This window comes from Mus musculus, chromosome 6 (genome assembly GCF_000001635.26).
Source record: "Mus musculus strain C57BL/6J chromosome 6, GRCm38.p6 C57BL/6J".
Lineage (NCBI taxonomy): Eukaryota > Metazoa > Chordata > Mammalia > Rodentia > Muridae > Mus > Mus musculus.
The window spans coordinates 48,379,824-48,393,105 of NC_000072.6; the positions used below are offsets into that span (position 1 = coordinate 48,379,824).

General features: G+C 39.1%; 1 long non-coding RNA gene and 1 pseudogene across 2 annotated transcripts in view; both read right to left on the reverse strand.

Moving 5' to 3' along the window:
- The window catches only part of Gm16630 (predicted gene, 16630), a 264,503-nt gene that overhangs the window by 248,918 nt on the left and 2,303 nt on the right, over window positions 1-13,282 (reverse strand). The gene's annotated exons all lie outside the window — the stretch shown is intronic.
- On the reverse strand, window positions 1,138-2,278 carry Gm7880 (predicted gene 7880; annotated as a pseudogene).

Sequence of the window (13,282 nt, forward strand, 5' to 3'; positions counted from 1 at the left end):
TTGTTGCAAGGACCGTGATATAGCTGTCCCTTGTGAGACTAGGCCGGGGCCTAGCAAACACAGAAGTGGATGCTCACAGTCAACTATTGGATGGATCACAGGGCCCCCAAGGGAGGAGCTAGAGAAAGTATCCAAGGAGCTAAAGAGATCTGCAACCCTATAGGTGGAACAACATTATGAACTAACCAGTACCCCGGAGCTCTTGTCTCTAGCTGCACATGTATCAAAAGATGGCCTAGTCGGCTATCACTGGAAAGAGAGGCCCATTGGTGGTGCAAACTTTATATGCCCCAGTACAGGGGAACGCCAGGGCCAAAAAATGGGAATGGGTGGGTAGGGGAGTGGGGGGGAGGGGGTGGGGGACTTTTGGGATAGCATTGGAAATGTAATTGAAGAAAATATGTAATAAAAAAAATTATTTTTGTAAAAAAAAAAAAAAAAGAAGTTAAAGGCTATGGTCCTCAGTCTTATATATTCAAGCTTAAAATATAATTGTCAGCCCAAGGAAATGGCAAACTTCAAACTCAAAAATGCACCTTCAATCTCAAAATTGATTTTTTTTTTACAAAATTATTTATATGGGTACCTGCATGTGTATCTGTGTACCACATTCTTGCATTGCCCCTGGAGGTAGATAAGGCTGTTAGGTCCTCTAGATCATCTATACCTGAAGTTATAGGTTACCATGTGGGTCCTAGTAATTGAACCACGGTCCTCTGGAACAGCAGTCAATGCTAAGTCATCCTATATCTATACACACACTCCTGAAATGAACATCTTGTTAAGCTAATATAAAAAAATGCTCTGGAAGATTATGAACTATAATTACCAATCCTTAGGATAACATTTCTAAATAGAGGCTTAGTTTCATTCTTGTGCTTTGGATGTTTTCTTGCCGTACCAATTGGTGATTAAGATGGTGTGCCTTTCTATAGCTGTCTATTACTGTATTTCAGTTATGGTTTTAAATCCTTAGCTGACCCCTTCATGATCAGGTGTTGCAATCGGTCATTGAGAAGCATAGATGCTGCAGGGAATAAGTTTATACTTCCATGCTCCTGGTTAGGAGTAGCTTCCAAAGGAAAATAGTAGCTGTGTAGGTCGCATGAAGGTGCTCTGACTTAGTCAGTGATGCCTCTAGAAATGCTGGCAGGAGCAGGAGCAAAATAAGTCAGTACAAATTCAAGAGGTTTAGAGGAACCTGGCAGTGTACTGGGATTTAACTGGATGCCAGGCAGGCAAGGTTTGAAGTTCTGTGCTCTTCTTGTTCAAGGTTTTGGCCACTCTGAAGGACAAACATCATCTCCAATCTTCTTTTGAGTCTAAACCATCACTTACCAATCCATAGGGAGATGACATCCCACAGCTATTGTTTCCTTGTAAGCTTGGCTAAAGACCCATGCCAAGTGGCAATCACTGAAATGACTGCCACTTAAGCTGTTGAGACCTTCTGTTATGGTACAGTACAGGCTCTTCAGGGCTCTCTGTTGAGGGGTCTTGATGAAAAAGAAGAAAAGCTGCCAAATCTGTCTCATAAAAGATAAGTGCCAAATCAGTTCAGAATGGATTGTGCCAGGGTGGACAGAATATGTTGTCACTCTGGAGTCTTTCAGCCTCCTGGCCAGTTCCTTAGTGAAGAGAATGTTGGCTAGTTTGCTGTGGCAGTAAGTGAGACCTGCATTGTAGAACTTCTCACCCTGCAGGTTATGGAAATGGATCCTTCCCAGGTGGTGTGACTACCCTTGACGGGGCTGATTCCCTCAACTTTTCTAGCAGCAAACAGGTCAAGAGGAAGTGACCCAGGTGGTTGATTCCAATGTGCATCTCAAAGTCATCTGCACTCTTGGAGTAGGGGCAGACATCATCATGCCCACATTGTTGATTAGAATACACAGTGGCTTTTCCTCAGCTAAGAAATATTTGGCAAAGGCTTGAATAGACTTGGTATCAGCTAGGTCCAGTTTCCATACCAGGACCTGACTGTTCCCTGTGGTGGCTTGGATCTCACTAGCCACCAGTCTCCCCCTTTTGCACATCCCAGCAAGCTAAATACACATGGGCTCCTCTTTGGGCCAGGTCTTTAGCTTTCTCCTTCCCAATGCCTATGTAAGCACCCGTAGCCATGGCTACCTTCCCAGGAAGCTGGACATTAGCTGCGCACACCCCACTGGACAGCATTTTCCTGACTTTTGGTGTGGCTGAGTACAGAATGAAGGGAAGAGAGAGCAGTAGCAGGAAGCCAATCATCTCAGCAGCACTGAAGCACAGTGGAAGTTGAAACCTATGCAATGGCACAGGCTCCTAGATTTCTTGGAATAAAGGAACCATTTTAAAGATTTATATTATTTTATTTTATGTGCATGAATGTTTTGTCTGTGTGTGTATCTGTGCACTCTGTGTGTGTGTGTGTGTGTGTGTGTGTGTGTGGTGGCCTCAGAGGCCAGAAGAGGATATCAGACCCCATGAAACTCGAGTTACAGACAGTGAACTGCCATATCCGTGCTGGGAATTGAACCCAGGTCCTCTAGGAACACAGCCAGTGTTGCTAGCCTCTGAGCCGTCTCCCAGCCTGTGCACCAGAACTCCAGAACTTTGCCTAATGATGCCTACTCATGACGTGAAGTCATTTTAAGGCTGATGCCTTAACTGACCTTCTCTTTATGGTAATGTGTGCTGTTTGTTCAGTTTAAAAGTAACTCTTTTCCTATATTTTCCTATATTATCCTCTAAACTTTGTTGGGTTGACTGTCAGTCACTGTGTTCCCAAACTGTCTTTAGGATGTACTGTGAGGTAGAGGTCAGGATTCAACAAGCTTCTTTCTTTCTATATGGGCCCAGTTGTCAACTCCCTTTGTTAGACGCTTTATCTTCCTCAGCTTTCTTTAGTGCTCTGCATACTGCCTTTGTCAGCAACCATTGTCAATATCAATTTTTTTTGTCACCATGACAAATACCTGAGAGAAACAATTGAAGAGAAAAAGCATGTGTCTACTTATGTCCTTTAAAGATCTCCAAGGGCAGTAGGCTCCACTTTTTTAGGCCCACAACAAGGCACAAACTCCACAAGGAAGTGTGTGGTAGATAAAAGCTGTTCAGGATATGGCATCCAGGAAGCAAAGAGGGTAATAGAAAGAGCCAGGCACCAAATGCCATTCAGAAGTACCCTTTCTACCCCCAGTTTTGAGTTGGTGGTCAGAGTTATAAAAGAGACTCCCAAAACATTGTAGGCAATTACTGTAGCCCTTGGTTTCCTCCCAAGAGGTGGAAAGCATGTTCCTATTACCAAAGACACCATGCATTTCAGACACAGGAGCCAGAAGACCTGAGCAGGATCTGACCTGAATGCTTCCTTCTTGAGGACTAACTTTCATGGTTGGTAACCAGAAGGCACCATACAAGCTTCCATGGCATCCATGAACCACGACATCAACCAGAATGACACAATAACTCTAAAAGTGCAATAGTGGCACTAACCAACAGCTTTCTAATTGGATGTAAGGCCTGCTCAACAAAAAGGAAATCATGCATGTTACTGGAAACCTAGTCAACTACTTGGGGCTAGAGGAATCATGGATCTTGTAGGAAAAGCTATAAACGCCACTTTACCAAACTACCATAATCCCTAACTACGGTCTAAATATTTATCCTCATACCCACAAGTAAGTGTAGTTCTCATTTCTCATCAAGAAAACTTCTACCGAGCAGTGGTCATGCCTTTAATCCCAGCACTTGGGAGGCAGAGGCAGAACGATTTCTGAGTTCGAGGCCAGCCTGGTCTACAGAGTGAGTTCCAGGACAGCCAGGGGTACACAGAGAAACGTTGTCTCGAAAAAAAAAAGAAGAAGAAAGAAAACTTTTATTTAAAACAGATGTAGACCATTACAGAAAATCACAACTGATCAAAATGCAAAGAATAAGAGATCGTGCATTACCCAGTCCCAGCTGATATCTCTACAGTACAATTCTTTTTCTTTCTTTTTTTGTTTTTTGTTTTTTTCGAGACAGGGTTTCTCTGTATAGCCCTGGCTGTCCTGGAACTCACTTTGTAGACCAGGCTGGCCTTGAACTCAGAAATCCGCCTGCCTCTGCCCCCCAAGTGCTGGGATTAAAGGTGTCTGCCACCACACCCAGCTTTACAGTACAATTCTTGCACATAAGGTTCAGAGATCATTGCTGAAGAAACAGTGGGGAGGGGCAGGGTGAGATTGTAAAAGCCAGAAGAGCAGGATGTTTGATGTGATACATCCATGAAGTCTCATCACCGAGGCTGCCTAACCACAGCCTGAACAAGGATGACACCAATAGACATGTAACATGGAAGAGGGAAAGCTCACACAGCCTCAATCCTGCACAAAGAACTATAAGCAACTAAGGAATGATGTGAGCAGGAGAAATAGTCTTCCTTAGGGAAGGGCACACTAACTGTTTATCCAATACCAAATGGTCAGCCCTGAAATCATGTACAAACAATTAATATTATATGGACTGGGTAGCTTATATTAAGAAGTTTGTGTGTGTGTGTGTGTGTGTGTGTGTGTGTGTGTGTGTGTGTTAACAACTACAGAAAAAGAGGCCATAATTTGAGAGATAGCAAGGGGCTACATAGGAGGTGTCAGAAGGAGAAAAAGGGAAGGGAAAATGTTTCAATTATATTATAATTATAATTCCAAAAATGAAAAATATGTACAAAAACACTGTAGTAACTTCCTTACTTCTACTGTCTCCAACATAGACCCACAAGCTTGGGGAGAAGGGAGAGACCAAGTCTTCAACACATTAATTAGCCCTTGGGGGAATTTCACCTTCAAACCATACCAAGAGGATTCTTCTTAAAGGGTCTAGCCTGAGCCTTTGAATTTCTGACCATCTTTGGAGAGGCCTATGTTCCCTTTCTTTCTCTTGAATGAGCTTTGAACTCTGGTTCAACACATCCTTCTATATTTCATCTAAGTCCTAAATGTTTTTTGCTACTGTACTTATATGTTTTAGGAACTATTTGTACAATTAAACACATGTAAACACAAACATAATTCCAGTATTTCTTACTAACTTGCATCTGTGATTTAGACAAATGCAGGGAGAATCTACATATTTCTGATAACTAGGTTTCTAACCTACAAGTCATCTGTCTTCTCAATATTTTGGTTCATCAGTTTCTTCCCACAGACTTTTGTAGTTGCAGGCATTTTTGTGTAATTTTTGCTCATCTGTGATTAGGAGGAATGACAGTTAATCTTATCAATTTGACTAGATTTAAAAATTACCATGGAAACAGATCCCTGGATATTCATGAAAGTGATTCCAGAAAGGTATAAACTGGGGACGGAAGGCCCAGCCTGAACAGGTCCTGATTTAAGTGAAAAGCAGCATGAATCTCCTTCTGCTTCCTGATGATGGAAGCAATGTGACCAGCCATTCAAGCTTCTGCCACCAAGCCTTCCTGACCACGGTAGATTACATCCCTCTTAAAATTGCAGGACAAAATAAATCCTTCCTGAAGTTGTATTTGCCAGGTATTTTTTCACAACAATAAGGAAATTAACTCATACAGACAGTTAACATTTATGTTATTCTAAGTGTAACTTCTGCCTTTTCCAGTTTCTGGCTGGTACACTGAAATATAATCATTGATATAATGATTTCAACTTTGAATCCAGAAACATTGGTGGAACCGTTAAACATCCTAATTAGTGCACCTTTGATGTCTTTTTTAAAGTTCTATGTATACAATCACATTGGAGTGACTTGTCCTGACTTCATTTTGTGTCTGCTTAGACACTTTTCAGGTCTCTATGTCCCAAACAGCAATGTCTGCCTTGGAAGCACAATTGGCATTTCCAAGATCCTGATCATGGCCCAGATGTATTACCCAAAATAATGTTCTACAAACCAAACATAAGCTAAAATAAATGGAAAGGATATAAGACAGAATTAATTGTCATGCTATGTCTGAAATAACTATTGTTTTGCCAAAACAAATGTGACAGTAACTCTGAGCTTTGCCTAAGATGGATGTAACTGTGGGTTTTAACTTTCAAAATGTTGTACCCCTAAGTTTTGGTGCCAAGAGTATGAGGCACTATCCCACTGTTGGTTATCAGCCAAAGGTAAAGGATGGTCTCTAATTTGACCTTATGTGCGTGATGATCTACAATATTCTCACCTATACATTCTCCTCTTAAAAGTATATATTTTGTTTATTTTTATCAACTCCTTTCTCCATGGCTATGATCTTTATTTATCAAAGATTTGATGTAGTTACCAAAAATACTTCTACCTTGTTTTGAGTTTCAATGGAAAACTTTTAATATCCTACAATTAATCGGATTTCTTTTATGTTTAGAGAGATTTATTGGAGCACCCTTGTCCTAATTGGCTAAAAACATCTAAAACCATGAATATGTGTTCACTCTTCTTCTATTTTAATGGTATGTAATTTTTCTCCTTTAATCTGGTGTCCTACTTTGGGTTGTTCCAAAACTAGATCTTGAGACTTGAAGAAGCAGTTAGTATATGAGATGAATACAGGAACCACTTTTCTGGAGTGAGCGAGTCACAGGCTCAGAGAAGGCATCATTTTGAAAACAGTATTATTATCCAGAAGTTAAAGACATCGTTTGTTTCTGAAATGTTCGGTATTACAAGTGGTGAAAAACTCTATGTGCAATGGGGCTTTGATGCATGTGTCACTGAAACCTTTCTTCATTTTCTGGGTCTGAACAGCCCATTTTTCAAAGAGAGAGGGATGCTGGTATCACTCACTATTGTTGTGTTCCAAATTATCCAGCTCATTATGCCTGGTAGTGTTAGTTTTATGAAATCAGGAGCATCAGCATCTGGGGTACATATTCCTGTCATTATATTTATGTGGCGGGTTGTTTCTTTTCTTAACATATAGTGCTTCTTTGTCTCACTATTTTAGCTTAAATATATGTATTCCAGGTGTCTTCCATGTCCGCTTGCTTATATCATTTTCTGTCCTTTCATTTTCAGTCTGTGTGGGTCTTTGCTGGTGGGGTGTGTTTCCTCCTGACAAAAATCAGTTGGCTCCAGTTTTTAATCAATTTTGCTAGTCTGCATTTTTTTTTAACTGAAAGGGATTTATGACCATTTATAGTTAGGGTGGTCATTGAGCACTGTGATTCCTGAAATTCTGTCAGATTACATTCCTGGTTGAGACAAACACTGTTTGTAAATTTGTTTGTTTGTTTTCTCCCTTGTTCAGTGAAGGAGTGTCATGGATTACTGAATAGAACATGTTCGGTTCCTTCTTAATTCATTTTTGTTTCCAGCCATTCTTCTCATCATACTTCTTTCCTGACCTTTAATGTTTACCACTGTCTTTCTTCCTTACTTCTCCGTAGAATTCTTTTAAGTATCTTCCACAGTGCAGGCTACTGGTCATGAATTGTTTTAGTTTGTGCTTACATTGAAAGTTTTTTCCCCTCTATCCTTTTATTTCTTAGCATATTTGTACTCTAATATTTAGATGTGTCTCTCAGAAACAAAAATATGTAGTTGATTGACTTTACTTTTAATCCACCAGTTTATTTGTCTTTTAACTTGGCATTTCATGTATTACACTTAATTTTAATGATGAAAATTGGCTAGCTTTTCTATCTTCTTTGTCCTGTAGGATCTCATTTTTAATTTATTTTTTTATTGCTTTGTTTGTTTTGGAGACTATAGGAAGAGAGTCTCAGAGTTTTGAGGTACAATTTACATCCTGGAATAGAGTTAGTAAAAAACTCAGGTTGGTCCTGAGAAGATGGCTCTGAGGTTAGGAGCATTTGTTGCTCTGATGGAAGATCAGGTTTCCCAGTACACACATGAAAATTCACAGGAGATATGACACTTTCTTCTGACCAAGCATGCATGCACTGCACATATATACATGCATGCAGGTAACACATTCAAAGACACAAAATTATACTTAGTTTTAATTAATCTTAATTAATTAATAAATATATTTTTAAAAAGCCCAGATGTCCACCAATCACATTAATTCCACTGCCCAGAGGGGTCATCTGGCACACTCCACACCTGTTTGCTTCATGTGTGGTGGCAGAAACTAGAGATAGAGTTTACACAAGGAAACCGCAAACCCAGTATATTCTTGAGAATAACCTGGACGTCCTAGACCAGCATATGCATGGAGTAGAAAAATAGGGCCAAATAAAAAAGCAGTTTCCCTGGGCTGAGCTGAGACTGGTGCACAGTAGATATCGAATGATAGGAAAACAAACAAAGACAACCCCTTTATCTCTCTCTTATGTTCTGAAGTAGAAGACAAAGCCAGGTCCTGCTTCCCTTGAAGAAGAGTGGGATGAAAGGGGAGGGGAGAAGAGGGAAGAAAACTGTGTCTTTTCCCTAGTAGGAAAAACCACAATGATTTCACTCTCCCGAGGAACATTGAAGTGAAACAGGTGGATAGTGGCTTCTACAAGGCAATACTGTGTGCCACATATGTGACTAGCCTTTCATCTATAATTTCCCACATAATTTCCATCACAGCCCAGTAAATCAGGCTCGTTTGAAATGAGGTTCAAAAGTGCAAGTTCAGTGACACGAGCTGTTGTTTGTAAGAGATCACTCAACTTTGACCCAAAGTCTACATCCTTATTTCACAACACACTCCCTCACTATGGCCCACCCCCAAACCAGCAATTCTACCACCCCACAGCAACCTCTTATCATCATAAGTGCTTTGTTCTAGCCTGTATGGGGTTTATTTTATTTCCTTAGAGGTCAATTCCTCTTCTAGTTCCTAGAGATAATATCTTGTAATCTCCTTCTTCCTAAAAATAAATAAATAAATAAATAAATAAATAAATAAATAAAGAGTCTGGGATGTCCAAACTGAGGCGTAATGAATGGTGTAGTTCAAAGTGAGATGCTGTTTCTTCTGGTATAACAAGGCACTTAGCTGATTGTTAAAGTCTCCACTTTCTATGGAGGTAATCACGCTCTCTGCTGGTACTTTACCCAAACCTGGGAAGATGAGGATCAAAGATGGGAAGTCTGATAGGAACAGAGACCATGTCACTCAACTGGAAGATGAATCAGCTTCTTAGAGCTGTGGTCAGAGGTCACCAGAGATTGGGTGCTTCAAAAAAAATATTACTTCATAGCTCTGAAAGAAAACAGTTTGGAATAAAGCCATTGATCAACAGGGCCTTCTACCTTCTGATGGATGCTGGCAGTCTTTGGTCCACCTCATCTTGTAAATAAACACACACACACACACACACACACCACACACACACACACACACTGTGCATCTCTGTCTTTATCCCCACAACCTTCTTTCCTGTGTGTGCCTTCTCTCCTCTTCCTATATAAACACCAGCCATACTGGATCAGAGCCATCCTACCTAAGCATGACTCCATTTGATTATATTCCAGCTAGATCACATTCATCAAGAATAGGGCTGTATTTTACAAAGATTCAAGATACAACTTAACCCACACTCAAGGTCTCCTCAGACATGCAGAAGTAGCTATGAATTACTGGAGCCTTCAATGTATTGCCAAGATTTAAAAGTGTCAATTAGTGTATGTTTAATACACTGGGATTAGAATTAGGGCAGCATTTAGCTGTAGTCAAGCGGTCCCAGGTTCAAAGTCACATTCACCTTCTTTACTTTAGGGTTTTGTTTTGTTCTTGTTGTTCCATAAAAGGAGGTTGTAAAACTAACTATCAACACAGGGGTAACAGTGAATTATCAGCAAAGATGAAATTAGAGTATGAAGTTACCATTTAAGGTTATCTGTAGTGTGAATTCTGGAATTTTAGTTTCTTTGAAACCACAGAAATATTATAAAAATGTTTTTGTTTTAATCCCAGGTGTGGGGATATGGTACTGACTATAAAACCAGGGATGGAGAGGGTATAAAGAGTCAGAAAAAGAACCCATAAAGTAGCAAAGACCAATTACAAGTGGCACTTCAACATGGGGCATAAAAATTAAGGATAAAAACAGGAAGTCTGATTTCAAATGCTCCAGAGGAAACAGCAGAGATAAAGGAATGGTTATTTTTTCAAGATGCAAAAAGAAAAATTTATTGCAGCTGCTACTGCTGGGATTTCCACCACCACCACAGCCACCCTGCTTTGCTCCTAGAGGGGATTTGCTGATTTTTCTTTTTCTTCTTCCTATATTCTGTTTCAAAGATTGGAAGAATGGCTGAGCAGTTGGAAAAATTGCAGGTGGAAATGGAGGATCCTGAGTAGCAAAAAAATGGCTGAAATAGAAAAACAAGAGGGTTCTTTGCTCTTCTCTCTCATTTCTGAAATGGTTGCAGAGTTGGCTGTGCAAATGAAAAGGTTGTGGGTGGAAGAGCACCAGAAAAGAGAGAAGAAAAAGATTCAGTCCCAGTGACTGAGCAAGAGAGCAGGAGTTTCCCTGAAGGAAGAAAGAGGGAAAGAAACTGCCAGAAGAGGGTAGGGTCAGAGAAAATGTTTAAAAATAGGATGGCAATTTGATGAAACAGCTCACTATAAAGAGAGGGTCAATCTCCAACCAACTGCACCACCAGGGTTGGAGGAAGTGTAGCTCACGGTTACAAGATCACATCAGATTTCCCCGTACTTATACAGCATATGTCTACTAAATGTGTGAGAAAAGGTTATGACAAGTTAGGACGTCATGACCAGGCATGGTGGCGCACGCCTTTAATCCCAGCACTTGGGAAGCAGAGGCAGGTGGATTTCTGAGTTCAAGGTCAGTCTGGTCTACAAAGTGAGTTCCAGGACAGCCGGGGCTATACAGAGAAACTCTGTCTTAAAAATAAAAAAAATAGGACGTCATCCTAAAGAAATGACAGATTTAAGGCTACTCAAAACAGAATTATCCCCCAAGACTGGAAAGTATTGGTAACAGCTCTACTGCAGTCTGGTCTGCAGATGAAATGGTTAACATGGTAGAGAGACAAAGCCACGAATACTGAACAGCAAAATAGAGCTGGGGGGGATAAATACAGTAAAAGACCAGTGCTGAGTGAAGCTTAGTACTCTGATATACAAGAACAGATTACAGTTGATGATGTCACTATAGAACAATGTCACATGGTGGCTTTAAGAGCTTGGGACAAAGTTGAGGACCCTGGGAAGAAGTCTACCTCATTTACAAAGATTATACAAGGTTCTGGAGAAGCCTTCACTGATTTTTTTTTTTTTAACAGAGATCAGTCTCAGCTAAAACTTCAACATAAAATTCTTATTAGTCTAAAATAAAAGTTCATTGACAAATGTCCTTCAGTGGGGTAGGCCAAACACTGTGTTGTAAATGAAGACTTGAATTAAAACAAATGTTGTCTATTAAAATGTTCAAAATGAGCCTGTAAAAGCAAAACTGATGATTCCTTTGACAGAATATATTTCCCTTAATAGGTAAAGAAAAAAATTCACATGTATGAACTAAATCTTAGAGCCCTTTTCTTTAATACTAGAAATCTAATAATCTAAATCCTCATTTTTAAAAATATTTGTGAACCTGTTTTTCCATATTTTTTCTTTCTGTTTATATCTTTAAATTTTTATCCTAAGAGAGTCAAAGATTTTTTTTCTAAATAAAAATGAAAAGTGTATTTTTAGTGACACTTAATGCATAAACATCAAGAATTCTAACAATAATATAGATTATACCAGAGTGGATTACACTGTAATTTATAGGAATAATGTCTGAGGAAGAAAAAAAAAAAAACAGGGCTTTTTTACTATCCCCTTGCAAGAGCAGGATAGGGAAAGGTTTGCTTTCACAGCATCTACTTATAAAAATGTTCAACCTGTTAAAAGGTATCATTGGAAAGATCTTCCACTGGGAATGTTAAACAGTCCAACTTTATGTCAATATTTTGTGTAAAAACTGCTAGAAATAATTCATAGGCAATTTTCTCAATCTCTTATTTATCATTACATGGATTATAGTTGTAATCACAGGCTTTTCCACCTGTGCACAAGTTCCCTAAAATAATGACCCTAAGACTTATTATTTCTGAATAAATGTGTAGTTCAAAAGCTTTAGCTTGTACCCTGAATAACTCATAACTTAATTACTCATTTATTCTATTCCATGTGCTACAATGTGATTGGTTTTGATTACCTCTCCTTGTCTTCATGTAACTGTCTCTTTCAGCATTGGGGTGAAACTCTCCTGTACCTGAGTCTATCCAAAAATCCTCTCTCTGTACCAAATTTCCTCTTCCCTATTTCCTGCCTATGTTAATGGGCAAACAGCATTTTATTGACAGATTATGCTTCCATACATTGCACAAGAGATTTTTTCTATGTATATTTTGTTAGTTGATTCTGATACACATATTTTAGAGAAAATGTTTAAGGAAACACAAAGAATTCTGTCATGCTGGGAGGTTACAGATTGCTTCTGAAAAACTACAAAGAGAAGATTCTATTTGGCTTTTAAAATAAGTCAACACAAAATTCAACCACAAAATGTACAAATTAGAGATCATTTGAAATCACTTATTCATTTTCAAAGATTAATGGGACATATTAATTGGCTACAGCCTACCATTGGACTAACTATTCATGAGTCTAGTAACTCTTTCTCAAACAATACAAGGAGTTTCAGACTTAAACAGTCCAAGATGTCCATTTTCATTCAAACTACCTCACCCAGCAATCTCTATAACAGATAAAAGAGATTATAGACAAAATGTATTGCTGGAAATAGTGTTACTCCCTAGAATTAAAATGAACAATTCTCTGGGAAAATACTATTGTAAGGAGAATCTCTTATAAGCATCACCTGTCAATAAAAGAGCCTTTGCCCAATGAGCTGAGACAGGAAATTAGAGGTGGATCACTGGCAGCAAGAGAGAGGATTCTAGGAAATAGTGAGAGGCCCATGAGATTCACTGGGGAAGATGTGGCAAGATGGATGCATGATCTCTGAACACAGGTAAACAGCCATGTGACAGAGTGTAGATTAGAATATATGGGATATTTTAAGTTATTATCTAGTCATACCAGAACCTAACTATATGGCCACAGTATTTCTAAATATATTTTGAGTCTGAGTCTTATATCTGGTAGCACAGGGCTGGAATGAAAAAAACAGACCAAACTTCTACATACTATAATTTTAAATTTCTATGCACAGTCACAAAATACATAAAGGGAGAAATAGACAAAATTCATAGATTTTTAACACAGTTCAATAACCAAAAGGTAAATAAATAATAATATATAAAAGGTGCATATAACATGATCAATATGCTTGATTTAATCTCTAACTAGATCGTTACGACCCACATTAGA